Source organism: Pantherophis guttatus, chromosome 1, assembly GCF_059756535.1.
Source record: "Pantherophis guttatus breed Tessera chromosome 1, ASM5975653v1, whole genome shotgun sequence".
Taxonomy (NCBI): domain Eukaryota; kingdom Metazoa; phylum Chordata; class Lepidosauria; order Squamata; family Colubridae; genus Pantherophis; species Pantherophis guttatus.
The window spans coordinates 334,960,150-334,975,543 of NC_142063.1; the positions used below are offsets into that span (position 1 = coordinate 334,960,150).

Genomic DNA, 15,394 nt, shown 5'->3' on the forward strand with positions numbered 1-15,394 from the left:
TGTGGCTCTTTGAAGAAGACGACTATATGATAGTATTATCAAGAAGGACTGCACAGACATCCATGTAGTCAGCAGCAACTAAATATAATTTACCGGAATTTAACTTTTCCACCTCCTGTGGTTGTGGGTTCTCCATCACTGTGTTCTGCCCCAGCTCTGGATTTCTGAGGATATTGACACACACCAACGGTCCTTATCAAATTAATTAAGTAGCAAGAATAAACAAGACCGGCAAAGGTTGGCAACCAGCCCAGAAAACAAGATATGATAAACCAAAATACTCTGATAATAAATACGAGTTGTTTCCAGCAAGAAAGCACTAGCTGCGTGCGACTTAAATAGGCTAAGGGAGTGGCCAATTATCCTCAAGCCCTACTCTCGAGTAAACCTCCTCCTCCTGAGTAGCCACTCCTGCCTTTTGGCAGCCCTGTGTGCTCGAGCATTGAGGAGAGACTCTTCCACTTCGCTCTCTCCACTGGAAGGAACCTCTGGAGGTTCTGAAGGCCCTGGCTGAGTCTCTGCCTCTGGCACCACATCCTCTTCAGCCTCCTTGCTGTCCAACGCGAGCGCTGGCTGTGCAGGCTGCTGGCGCGTACCACACCAGCCTCCTCTTTGTTGGGATCAGCCACGATCCGTGCAGGCCGCTGGCGGGCCACAACACACTGGAGGTTTTCAAAAATAGACTAGATAATCATTTGACTGGGATTGTATAAGACTCATGACTTGAGCAGAGGATTGGACTAGAAAACCTCTGAGATCCCTTCCAGCCCTATGATACTTTAAATATCCAAATGCATTTTTAATTTAATTTAATTTTAAAAAGGAGTAGAGTAGAGTAGAATTCTTTATTGGCCAGGTCTGATTGGACACACAAGGAATTTATCTCTAGTGCATAAGCTCTCATGTATATACAAGCAATAAGTGATAAATCATGATCATAATCATCATAAAAATACATCCATCATAAATCATGAGATACAACACTTAGTGATGGTCATAGGATACTAAATAAGCAAACAACATAAATCATTCTGGGATACTAAATAAAACAATATAAATTATAAGATACAAGCAACAAAGTTATAGTCATAAGAAGATAAGGAGTTAGGTAATAGGAACGATGAGAAGAATAATAGTAATACAGTCTTGCTAAATAGTTTGACAGTGTTGTGGGAATTAGTTGTTTAGAATAGTGATGCCATGGGGGGGGGAAAATATATTTTAATATACATTAATGTACAGTAAGGAAGATGGAGTTGAACTCAGCTCAACCCATCTAAAGCTACACAATTGCACTATTCTCAGTAGTGATTTTCTAATCCTGAATAACCTTCTCATCAATTGACTTACTACTGTTGGAACAGAACAGAAGGCCTGATTTAGATGTGTCAGCTAGTACCGTGTATATATAGCATGGGAGATAATAAATTTGGTTGAAGGACGTTCTACGGTTTTATGAACATTTTCAACTTACAAGACTAATTCCACCTGGCAGATTTCTGGCAGATGTATAGGCTTCATCTGAGATATGACCCTAATTCCATACAAAATACTGTGACTAGGGAGAACATATTGTATCTCATTCATAATCTGGGGTCTGTATCTTGCACAGACCAAGGGTTATTTTTCAAAGCTGGTGCGAAGGGTAGAACTGTTATATATGTGTGATGACAAGACAACCAAGTTCTCTGTCAATGACTACGTTTTCAGTAGCAGGGTCAAAACAAATGACAGAAAAGGGTAATTTTCATCAAGAAAATGATGGGTGGGGGGGAAATTAATCCAAATCTCTCAGGATCATTGCTTTTAATCTAATTTAGAGCATTCCACCTGTCTTTTTATTTTAAAAAATATAAAGATATCATCACCGATCTCCGGTCTAATCAAAACTGAGATATGATAACATTTTTTTTAAAAAAAGAAAAAAAAATGCTCAAAAGTCAGAGAAGGACTTTGTGTGCAAGTAAAAAAGATTTAATGAAATTTTAAATTTCACTTGTCTTTCTGCCAGTTTAACTCCAGTTTAATATTGGACTGCAATATCAACCTTACCCTTTAATTCTTGACAGGTAAAGGTAAATATATCCCCTGTCTAGTTGTGTCCAAATCTTGGGGGCAGTGCACATCTCGGTTGCTTAGCCAAGGGAGTCAGTGTCGTCTAAAGACACTGACCCAAAAAATAAAATAAAAATAAAATCCTAGGCATCTTATTGGCTGGATAGTTTGTGGAAACTAGGCAGGTCTGCATACCTGAGCTTAGTTCTATTATGAGGCTAAATGGGCCTTTCAGGAGGGGCAGCAGAGCTGAGGAAGTCCATTGTTATGAGATGGAATGTTGAGACAATGGGGGGCGTGTCCCTGACTGAGGATGGAATCTTGAGATTTTTCACCTTTTTAAAAGGTAAAGGAAAAGGTTTCCCTGATCAGTTGGGTTCTAGGGGGCGATGCTCATCTCTGTTTTGAAAATGCCCTCCCCGGGCTCCAGAGGCCCTCCTGAACTTCTGATAGGCCCATTTTTCACCCTTCCCGAGCCTCTGCATGCACCCTGCATTTATCTGCATCCAAAACAGGCTGCATGGGGACTCCTGGGAGGGGCAGAGTGTGGTGGGTGGGGCCAGCCAGGAGTGGTATTTGGGGGTTCTCTGAACTGCACAGAATTTTAGCTAGAGGTCCTGCCAAACCCCTGCGAACCCCCAGCAGCCCAGCCCTGAGTTCAACAGCATCTTGACTCTCCCAAATCTATGTTCCAGCACTATAGGAGCAATTGTCAGGGGCTGAGGATTGATCAAGTTTTGTTTCTGCCTTCTCCTAATTGTTCACTCTCTTAATTTTTTTAGGGTAGAGCAATGTGAGTTGGGGATAATCAGAGTGTTTAGCAAGCCATAAGCTTGACTTGTCTGGCTCTGGTTCTTCTCAGTGATGAATTCCATTTTAAACCTGCAAACAATATTTTCAACTCAACAGCAGTTTGGGGTGTGTTGGGTTCCCTCCCACCTCTGTCTTAGCACACAGACAATATCAAGATCCTTCAGTTCCTGTTACTGCCCTAGTTATGACCGTGCTCTCTGCCATCTGTTCACCTAATTGTATGCTCCAATCTGCCATTACACTTTCCAAAACTGCAGTTTCGAATATTTGAATGTTTTCTCAAACCCCCCTATCGGGGGTAGGATTCAGCCGGTTCGTACCGATTCAGGCAAACCGGCTGCTAATTTTATATCTGGTTCACCGAACCGGTAGCTGCAAGAACTGGTTGCCCGCCCCCCCCAAGAAGTCTCCATGCGGCCTGTTTTGGATGCCAGGTAAGTGCAGGGCCCGCACGGAGGCTCTGGGAGGGTGAAAAATGGGCCTCCCAGAAGTTCCGGAAGTCTGGAAACAGGCCTGTTTCTGGCCTCCAGAGGGCCTCTAGAGCCCAGGGAAGGTCGTTTTCGCCCTCACAGAGGCTTGAGAAAAGCCTCTGGAGCCTGGGGAGGGCAAAAATGCCCCCCTCCATGGTGCAAGAGGCCAAGTAGGCCACGCCCACCATGGCTACACCCACCTAGCAGCTGGGCAGAGAACCAGTTGCTAAAATTTTTGAATCCCACCCCTGCCCCCTATCAATTAAGATGTAAATATTGAATCCTTTGAGTCTTTCACTGTAGACTTCAGGAGATGCCAACTTTCCAGATTGGACATTTTCAAAAAATATAATTTTAGAAGCTTGTTCAAAAGTCTAATACAGGTAGTCCTTGACTTAGAACCCATTCATTTAGTGAGTGTTTGAATTTATAATGGTAGTGAAAAAAAGCGACTCACACTTATGACCGTCACAACAGCCTCACTGTCGGTAATCCAAATTCAGGTGCTTGCCAACCAGCATGTATTTATGATGATTGCAGCATCCCATGGTCATGTGATCACCATTTGCAACCTTCCCAGCCAGCTTCTGACAAGCAAAGGGAATTCAGATTCACTTAATGATTGCAAGATTCATTTAACCACTGCAGTGATTTGCTTAGCAAGCATAGCAAAATCTAGGATATAAATCCAGGCATGACACCCTTAACAACTGCCTTGCTTAGCAACCAAAATTCCAGTCTCGATTGTGGTTATAAGTCGAGGACTACCTATATAGAATTCAAGGACCAAAATGTTTCCCCCCCCCCATAAAGTATTATTATTATTAACCATCAGGTCAGCTTTTAAAGATACCTCAATGCCTCCTCTCTTCCCTATTGCTTTTTCTTACTCATGTGTATGAGAATAAGATTTTTAAAAAGGCAGAGTTTAATGAAAAAGGACAAAAGACACAATTAAGATCCTAAAAATGATTGTGAACGCTCCAACTTCCAAATCTACATGTAGATAAAAAGAGTCTGTGTAATATTCTATTTCTCTGTGTTGCTTTCGCTCAGCTTTCCATGCACAACTAAAATTTGAATTCTGTCTTTTCATGGGTCTGCAATATGATTCTCTCATCAACACAAATCTAGTCCTTAAATAAGACTTTTTTTAAAAAAATGTAATAAACACTTAATGTAGATAGTCCTTGAATTATGACCGTAATTGAGCATGCAAATATAGTCCTATGTTGTGACAGTCATTAACCATATCAATATGTGACCATACCTGATTTTCTTACCTTTTTTTTCCCCGTGGTCATTAAGCAAATGCATGCAGGAGCTGTAAAGCGAACCCATTGTTCTCTAGGGATAATTTTTGCCAGAAATGGAAAGGGCCTGGCCACGCCCACAAATTGGATGTGTTTACACCAAACCATTAAGCACGTACTTTATAAACCTAGTAGCACACAGCTAGTTTGTAAGAATCAAATCAAACCAGCTAAGCAATATCCTTCCCATTATTTGACACACTTCTCCAGGTGTGGATTGCTAGGCAGAATTCACAGCCAACCTGGCAGTGGGTTGGGAAACATAGCATCAGTGGTGGGATTCAGTCGGTTCGCACCACTTTGGGAGAACCGGTTGTTAATTTTCTGAGCAGGAAGAAATCATTAGGGCAGAGAACCAGTTGTTAAATTACTTGAATCCCACCCCTGCATAGCATATATGTCTTCACCATTTTGTTCTGGTTTTAACAGAATAATAACAGAAAAACAGACTTGAAAAGGACCTTGAAGGGCTTCTAGACCAACCCCCTGCTCAAGCAGGAGTCCCTATTCCATTTCAGACAAATGGTTGTCCAATCTCTTCTTTGAAACCTCCATGATGGAGCACCCACAGTATCTGAATGCAAGCCATTCCACTGATTAATTGTCCTAACTGTCAGAAATGTCTTCTTATTTCTAGGTTGGTTCTCCCCTTGATTGATTTCCATCCATCACTTCTTGTCCTGCCTCCAGGTGCTTTGGAGAATAGATTGACACCCGCTCTTCTCCGTAACAACCCCTCAAATATTTGAAGATCATGTCACCCCTAGTCAGAGGTGGGTTCCAAATATTCTTACCACCGGTTCGCTGCACGCCTTCCGCACATACGCCCAGCCTTCTGCATGTTCGCTGGGTATTCAAAAGCATTTTGAGGTTTTCAGCCCAGACATTTGCATGCCTTCTGTGCGTGTGCCTGGCCTCGAAAACATGGCTAAATAGGATGGCATTACATCGCCGCTACTGGTTCGCCCAAAACCGTTTTTTCCGAACCGGTTGAATACCACCTCTGCCCCTAGTCCTTCTCTTTGTTAGACTAGACATACCTAGTTCCCTTAAATGTTCATCGAATGGTTTAGCCTCCAGCCCCCTAATAATCTTTCTTGCTGTTCTGTATACTCTTTCTAGAGGCTCAACATCTTTTTAATATTGTGGCGACCAAAACTAGATGCAATATTCCACGTGTGGTCTTACCAAGGCAGCAATAAGCAATCTTTCTATCGCTAAAAGTTTAGATGAAAAGTCCTAATTTTTCAGCTTTTCACATTCACATCTCATGTGCAGAGAGAAATTTTGTAAGCCAGTCTGCTTCTCCTGATTTAGACAAGACAAGAAGAAAAATCCGTCACTTCAAACATTATTCTGTCACGTCTTCCTTCCACATTGGATGCCCCAAGGCCTAACTCAATGTCCTCGGGGCTGCATGGGGATTGAAAATTTTTCATACACAGCCCTGAAAGCTTTGACTTATTCTGTCATTTTTGTGATCTCTGGAGCCAGCAGATAGCACAGGTCTAAAGGAAAAGCAATCAAAAGATTTACGTTTGTTCCTTGGTGGGAAGTGTTCCATCTTCTATTGTACCATTCTCTCCCCCCCCTCCTCTCTTTCTTAACTATTATTTAGAAGAAACTTGGCTGAGAGAGAAGAGATACTCCAGTTCAGGGACAATTTCTTAACTGTCTCCAATGTCCTGACATTTTGGGTCTCACATGGGGATGTGGTAAGGTCAATTAAATTTTTATTTTTGTTCTAGGATTTTTTTAATGATTTGTGGGGTTAACATTGAGAATGGGAACAGGAGGCTTTTAAAAAAACAAATTGCTCCCTTTACTATCTTTAAAACTCATCCAGTCCGGGCCCCCCCTGCCCCCCCACCCATGGAGCAAAACCAGCCTACTGAAATTCAACAGTAAGCCCACAAATGTTGGCAACACAATTTGGACTCATTATAAACAGTTAAGGATGGGGATATTAGAATTTGCCTGTTCAATATCCCCTCTCTCAATTCCACTTTCGTTTAGGGTGGGATGAGAAAAGATTAAAAGGTAAAGGTAAAGTTTTCCCTGTCCAGTTATGTCCAACTCTAGGGCACTGTGCTCATCTCTGTTTCTTGGCCAAGGGAGCCAGCGCCATCCAAAGACAATTTCCATGGTCATGTAGCCAGCATGGCTGTACATCAAAGGCACACAGAATGCTGTTACCTTCCCACTGAAGTGATACCTATTTATCTACTCATATTTTCATGCTTTCGAACTGCTAGGTGGGCAGAAGTTGGGGCAAGGAATGGGACCTAACCCTGCTGAAACTCACCCTGTTTGCTATTGAGCTTTGAGACCACATCTCTTGGCCCTGCAGAGCCAGGAAAGATGGCTGTTGGATTGAAACACAGTCCAGGATATTGTGAAAGTCATAAATGTGAGGACTGGTCATAAATCACTTGTTTCAGCACTGTTGTAACTTTGAACAATTGCTATATGAGTGATTGTTAAGTCAAGGACAAGCTGTAGAGCAGGGGTGGCCAATTAATATACTGCGTTCTAACCACTGTGCCACCACGGCTCTATAACACATAGAGCTGTAGCAAGGAGGCACTTTGAGGTGTGAAACAGTGAATGGCGGCCTGAGAACCCTGGTGAATATCCTCCTCTGGCCTGTGATTTCACTCCATAACCAATATCTTCCGATGAGTTTTCTGCAAGAGCATCTGCCACTTCCTGTTCTGCCCCAGCTATGGACCCCAAAGAATGCAGCACACACAAAGTCCGTACAAACCTTAATTTACTAATTAAGGACTACTAATGAGCTTTCTTAGTAATTGTTCGAAAACAAGTACAGTTTAAATCAGTCTTTTCTGAACAAGGGCTGTTAATTTAACTTCATTAACAGTCGACAAGAATCCAAAGAATAATAACTCAGTTCTGAGGCACAGTATTTCAGATAACCGTAATCTTACTGTGGTTGGCAGAATGCCCAGAAGCAATTTGCAGGAAAACTGACAAGAGAGAAACAAGAGCTGAATCAAACGTTTCTGGAATCAAGACACGAAGGAATATGAACAAAGTTGTTTCCTGCAAATTGTATCAGTCATCGTCCTTCCTTAAATAGGCTAGGGGAGTGGCCAATTAGCCCCAAGCCTTACTCTTGAGGAGACCTCTTCCTGAGGAATCACTCCTGCCTTTTAATAGCTCTGCATGCTCGTGCATCGAGAAGAGGCTCCTCCTCTTCTTCCTCTTCACTTATGGGAGCTTCTGGAGGTTCTGAATCCCCGCCTCTGGCACCACATCTTCTCCAGCCTCCTCATTGTCTGACTCGAGTGCCAACTGCACAAGCTGCTGGCGCAGCACCACACCAGCCTCCTCGCTGTCGGAATCAGCTACTAACTGCACAGACTGCTGACGGGCCACAACACTTCCAGGCAAAGAAGGTGAGAAGTAAGATCCCCATTTTTGGCACCTCATTATTTAAAAATAGTCACTTGCTGGGAGCTATGAGATTATTAGCATCTACGGTAGTTCTTCATACTTTTCATTTTTGCTTGCTCAAGGCTATGCTGGTGCCGTTTACATACGCAATTGGGTGAGCCTTTTTAGGGGATTCAAAAGAGTTTTGAAGTTTTCAGACCAGACATTTGGTTTTTCCCACTCCTTCCAAACAAAATATTGTTTCCATTTGTTTGTTTTCAGGGGCGGCATCACACAGAAAAGGTTAAAAGCTTGCTAACAGACCAATTTATGGGCAACGCATAGCATGCAGTGAGCACCAATCTAAAGCTTGGAAAAAATAACCCGGAAGGCATAAAGAATATATGCCTTTGGGAGACCTGTGATTTTACATGTTAATTATAGTAGAGCAATGGAAGTTTCATCCTGTTTTGGAACATCTGATTTGGAATGCAAAACTATCTATCTCTTGCCAACTCCTGCAATATTTATCAGGGAAGTTGAATGCCCTGAGGCCAAAGAAAGCTTCCATCCAAACATACAGATGACTGTACTGATCAAGTTCCTAGGCTTGAGTTACCAAGATCTAGCATACTGTCCTTATTCTGAAGACTTGGGAGATTTCTCTTTTTGCTTGGCTTTCCTTTAACTACAGTACTTGATGTTCTGCTGACATACTTGCACACGTATCTCCTGTCCAGTGGTGGGATTCAGCCGGTTCGCACTGGTTTCGGCAAACCATTTGTTAAATTATCCACCCTCCCGCTATCAAAGTGGATCCTGGGCGCTGCACTGTGCCACAATAGAGAAACGGGCAATGGAGAGGCCCCTTTCCCTCTTTCTTTGTCCCTGCTCCTCCTCCTTCCCTTGTGCCGGCCATTCCATTGCCCGTTTCTTCATTGCAGCACAGTGCAGCACCCAGGATCCACTTTGATAGCATGTGTGTCAGTGGTGAAATCCAAACTTTTTTACTACCGGTTCTGTGGGTGTGGCTTGGTGGGCGTGGTGTGGCTTGGTGGCCGTGGCTTGGTGGGCGTGGCAGGGGAAGGATACTGCAAAATCTCCGTTCTCACCCCACTCCAGGGGAAGGATACTGCAAAATCCCCATTCCCACCCCACTCTGGGGCCAGCCAAAGCTGGTATTTGCTGGTTCTCCAAACTACTCAAAATTTCTGCTACCGGTTCTCCGAACTACTAAAAATTTCCGCTCCCAGTTCTCCAGAACCTGTCAAAATCTGCTGGATTTCACCCCTGGTATATGTGTAATTTAATAATTGGTTCACCCAGAGTCAGGTTGGTCATCGCGGGAGGCTTGTCCCACATGTGTGGCAGAGCTGGAGGATGGGCCACGCCTCCCACAATGGCCAATCTGACCCTGGGTGAACTGGTTGTTAAATTATTTGAATCCCACCACTGCTCCTGTCCCAAAGATGGTTTTTCAAGAGACAACTGAACTTTCTGGTTTTTTTCTGAAGATGTTTTGCTTCTCATCCAAGAATCTTCTTCAGCTCTGATTGGATGGTGAGGAATGGAAGGATTTATACTCCTTGCAGACAGCTGGTCATTTGCATCCTTTCACCTGGAGGTTTATCTGTGATATACAACACAGAGGAGGGAATATAGCATCATCTATCTCCAATCTACAACATGGTCCTTTCAGCAGTTCCAAGAAGGCTCCACACCCATTTGCACTACTCGGGTGACGATGACACAGATATAGCGACTGCCTGTGAAGGCTCCTAGATTGGGGCTGAAAGGCGAAAGGGAAGCAGTATACTCCTTCCCATATTTAGGTAGACCAGATTGCCCTGATAGAAAAAACACTTCACTTAATAAATGTTTCACTTAGCAACATCAATTTTGGGCTCAGTTGTGGTTGTAAGTCGAGGACTACAACCTTTAAAACACAGTCACATGATATGCTGTAAATGGTGGTAAATATAGCTGTGTTGCCAAGCACCCAATGGGTGGTTATGTGATCTGGAGTGGGCATCCATCCGAGCTTTGGATCCATAACTCGTAACTCCTCTTTTACAAGTAGATCGTCACTTCAAATGGTTGCTAAGCAAGCAGCCGTAAATTAAGGACTACCTGTAGTCAGGAATGAATAGATCTGGAATCCAATAATATCTAGAGAGCTATTCAGCACAGCACAATCTTAAATTATGTGGAACACATTACAAGGGTTAAAGCAGAGGTCTTCAAACTTGGCAGCTTTAAGACTTGTGGACGTCAACTCCCAGAATTCTCCACCCAGCATATTATAGCTGGCTGGAGAATTCTGGGAGTTGAAGACCACAAGTCTTAAAGCTGCCAAGTTTGAAGACCCCTGCTTTAAAGTCTTTCAAAGAACATAAGAACACCCAAGGTGCATACAATCCTACATTTTGTGATATATCGTAGTCAACCAAATACAACTGAGAAGCTTACAAGCAAGGATAAGTTCTGCCCTAGCTACAGATCCCAAAGAACACAGCACACACAAAGTTTGTACAAAACTTAATTTACTAAAATAACTCAGCCTTTTTCAAAACAAAGGCTGTTAGTAAACTTTCTTAACAGCCTACAAGAAACCAAAGATAAAGTAATCACAATCTTACTAAGGTTGGCAGAATGCCCAGAAGCAATTTGCAGAGAATCCAGACGTGAAGAAGAGTGAACTAAAGTTGTTCCCTACAGCTTGCTTCAGTCGGTGTTCCTCCTTAAATAGGCTAAGGGAGTGGCCAATTAGCCCCAAGCCTTACTCTTGAGGAGACCTCCTCCTGAGGAGCCACTCCTGCCTTTTGGCAGCTCTGCGCGTCCATGCATCGAGAAGAGGCTCCTCCTCTTCTTCCTCTTCACTTAAGGGAGCTTCTGGAGGTTCTGAAGGCCCTGGCTGAATCCCTGCTTCTGGCATCACATCTTCTCCAGCCTCCTCATTGTCTGACTCAAGTGCCAGCTGCACAGGCTGCTGGCGCAGCACCACACCAGCCTCCTTGCTGTCAGAATCAGCTACAATCTGCACAGGCCACTGACGACCCACAACAATAAGAGAGAAGTAGATGTTCTTAGTTTGAGCCTCTATCAGAGGTGGGTTTCAGTATGTTCTGACCAGTTCTAGAGAACCGGTCGCGGAAATTTTGAGTAGTTTGGAGAACTGGTAGTAAAAATTCTGACTGGCCCCACCCCCATCTATTCTCTGCCTCCCAAATCCCAGCTGATCGGGAGGAAATAGGGATTTTGCAGTAACCTTCCCTTGGATTGGGGAGGGAATGGAGATTTTACAGTATCCTTCCCCTGCCATACCCATCAAGCCATGTGCACCAAGTCATGCCACGCCCACCAAGCCACACCCACAGAACTGGTAGTAAAAATATTTGAAACCCACCACGGGCCTCTATATATCTATCCTGTCCGCTTTTAAAATTAGTTATTGTATATATCTGTGAATTCTGTTTTTCACTTTAAAATCAAATCAAAGAGATACATTCTTTGTAAAATATGATTTAATCTCAGAGAAGGATCGTCACTTTTAAGGCTCGCTCATCTTTATTCAGTCTACTTCTTCACTTTTGACTGGCTCAAGAAGCTTGAGAACCCAGAGAACGTAACTTTAATATGGAAATGATGTCAGCTGAGCAGTAACTTACAGAGGCAATTCAATTGCTGGGAAATATGAATTGTAATATCCCTCAGCTGTAAATGATACTGTGGAGGAAAGGAAAATGTCCACCACAATCATCAATTGGTGGATGAAGTTTTACATGATTTCATTACCAAGTGCTTTGCCTGAGAGGCAATTTACAGAGCTGGAATAAATCAATTATGATTAAACAACAGACTCTTTTAATTGTACTAGCCATTGCCTTGTAAAAAAAAAAAATAACAGCGTGCCATTTTAAACACTGCCATTCCAGAGGCAGACTTTCAAAACCATGCCTTCAGAAAACTCAGGAAGAAATGGCAAACTGGAAACAGCTTTGTTGAGAGAAGAATCAGTGACTATAATGGAATGAAGATTTGGCAAAGAGATTGGATCATTGGAATTCCTCTCTGGACAAAAACAGGATTTGGGATCACCCACATGTACTCCAGACATTTGTTTCTCGAAAGGAGACTATGAGACCACAGTCTCTGGTGGATGTATTGCTCTCGGAAATTAAGGGTTGCTACAGTGGTGAGGTTCAAATAATTTAACAACCGGTTCTCTGTCCTAATGACTGGTTGGGTAGGTGTGTCTGGGTGGTCATGTGACTGGGTGGGTGTGGCCAACTCAACATCACTCATGTCGAGAGGCACCTCGCTTTGCCCAGCCTCTCCTCGCCACTCCCAGCCATGCCTCACCCCTCCCCTCCCAGCCACTTCTTTTCATGACCAGCTACTGGCCCTGCCACCCAGCTGGGTGAGTGGCTGGGAGGGGAAGGGCGAGGTGAGGCCAGGCGTGTGGGGATGCACACTATTCAGCCAGTTCACCGAACTGCACAAAAACTTAACTACAAGTTCTACCGAACCTGTGTGAACTGGCTGAATACCACCACTGGGTTGCTAACTTTGTCCAAATAAGGTCAACACTTTTATAGGAACAAGATTTGCATATTTAACAGAATAACAGACTTGGAAGGGATTACGGAGTTCTTCTAGTTCAACTCCCTGTTCAAGCAGGAAACCCTATACTATTTCACACAAATGTGAAACCTCTTCTTAAAAATCTCTAGTGTTGGAGCCTCTACAGCTTCTGGAGGCAAGTCATCCCACTGATTAATTGTTCTAGCTATCATGACATTTCTCCTTAGTTCTAGGTTGGTTCTCTCCTTGTTTAGTTTCCATCCATCGCTTCTTCTCCTGCCTTTAGGTACTTTGGAGAATAGCTTGACTCTCTTGACTCCCTGTTCTTAATGGCAACCCCTTAGATATTGGAACATTGCTATCATGTAACCCCACTCCTCCTTTTCATACCCAATTCCTATAATTGTTCTTCATATGTTTTAGCCTTCCATCCCCTAATAACCTTTGTTGCTCTTCTCTGCACTTTTTCTAGAGTCTTAACATCTACACCTGGAATACTGCATTTAGTTTTGGTCACCACATTACAAAAAAAGATTCTGAGTCTTTGAAAAAAGTGTGAAGAGCAACTAAGATGATTAAAGGCCTGGAGACTAAAACACGTGAAGAACGGTTGCAGGATTTGGGTTTGGCTACTCTGGAGAAGAGAAAGACTAGGAGGGACATGATAGCAGTATTCCAGTATTTGAGGGGCTGCCACAAAGAAGAGGGAGTCAAGCTATTCTCCAAAGCACCAGAGGGCAGGAAAAGAAACCATGGATGGAAACTAATCAAGGAGAGAAGCAACCTGGAATTATGGAGAAACTTCCTAATAATGAGAACAATTAACCAGTGGAACAGCTTGCCTTCAGAAGTTGTGGGTGCTTCATCACTGGAAGTTTTTAAGAAGAGACTGGACAGTCACTTTTCTGAAATGGTATAGGACCTTGATGGCGAACCTATGGCACGTGTGCCAGAGGTGGCATGCAGAGCCCTCTCTGTGGGCACACATGCTGTCCCCAGCTGCTCTTATGGTTTCCAGTGCACACATGTGTGCCAGCCAGCTGGTCTTTGCGGGCACTGGAGCACCGGAAAATGGCCTGAAATGGCCTGAAAAATGGCCCAAAAATGGCTGAAAAACATAAACAACTTGGTTTAAGAGAACACCGTTTTTGGGCCGGGTTTTTTGGGTGGGCCATTTTTGGTCCAAAAACGTTGCAAAAAAGGCCGAAATACGGCCTGAAAACAGCCTGAAAAATGGCCAAAAAAACAGGCATCCACATGCCAGCCAGCTGGTTTTCAGGTTTCCGGGGCGCACAAGTGCACACAGATTCCGGTTTGGGCACTCAGTGCCGAAAAGTTTCGCCATCATTGGTATAGGGTCTCCTGCTTGAGCAGGGGGCTGGACTAGAAGACCTCCAAGGTCCCTTCCAGATTTATTCTGATTCTGATATTTTTTTATATCATGGTGACCAAAACTGGATGCAATATTCCAAGTGTGGTCTTATCAAGGCATTATAAAATGGTATTAATACTTGATTCCTTTCTTAATCACTTTTGGAAATTGCTTGTTTAACTGTTTTTCGGTTATTAGGAATCTTGAGAATGGCACGTTTTATTACACTGGATGAATTGCCTTCAATCCTTAGTGAAAGAAGTTTTAAATACAAGTTTAAGGACTTAAACATTTTATCTCTTTTGTGGAGGGAATAAACACCAAAAGGGTGATTAGCACATTAACTTTGAAAAGTTACAAATGGACTAAGGATCCAGATCAGTGGTGAGTTGCCCCTGGTTCAGACCAGTTCTATAGAACTGGTAGTAAGACCGATGGGAGGCTCTGCCCACTGACCCCGACGTCATCAGGAAGTCTTCTGTGCATGCGGCCCCGTTGCAAACCAGTAGTAAAGGTAAGTAGAACCCACCCCTGGTCCAGGTGGATTTGAAATTAGTTTCTGAAACTAATTATGAGAATCCTTTCTGTGGGAAATTCTGTTTTGTGTGTGTGTGTGTGTGTGTGTGTGTGTGTGTGTGTGTGTGTGTATAATCTCTATCTATCTATCTATCTATCTATCTATCTATCTATCTATCTATCTGATAAGATGGAATTCTGAAAGCTGGACACTAGAGAGAATCAGAAGGAAATAAAGATTATAACTAAAGGAGAAAAGCACTTATGTTTGACCTACTAATACCACATGGAGCAAAATACTTCAACATTGGATTTATTGAAGGATATTTGTGAACAACGATCCAGAAGTTAATTTTAAGAGTATCTGCCATTATGTATTTGGAAAATATTATGAAAGAGGAACAAGATTTACCAGATAGGATTGAGTTTGAATTGAAAGTGGGTTTAAAAAATGATGGGCTGCAGGAATGATGTAGAAGGAGATGCTGCAGTGGATATATAAATGAACCCAGACAATGTCTTAGGTCCCTTCCAACTCTCTTACTGTTACTTTTAACAAAACAAAAGGGTGACCTTCTTACTGGATTTACAAAATAGACCTATTAAAGTTTTGAAGATATTTGTGAGACCGGACAAAGAAAAACTTGAGTAGAAATGAAGTTCTAGGGCATTATTTTGAGGGGATTAAAAATAAAGTGAAGAAATATAAAAAGGTCAAAATTGTTAAAAGGAAGAAATATAAAGTTAGTTTATTTGATTCAGGTTAAAAACAAATATTTTATTATCACTGGTAACCCTTAATGGACTTTTGCTGAAGTTTTAGAGCTGAATGACAAGGCTTTAGGCTTTGTCTATAAATAAGAGATAAGGTATGA

The 15,394-nt window shown here is 42.8% G+C and overlaps 1 protein-coding gene across 2 annotated transcripts in view; it reads right to left on the reverse strand.

Moving 5' to 3' along the window:
- The window catches only part of CALN1 (calneuron 1), a 423,249-nt gene that overhangs the window by 311,938 nt on the left and 95,917 nt on the right, over positions 1-15,394 (reverse strand). The gene's annotated exons all lie outside the window — the stretch shown is intronic.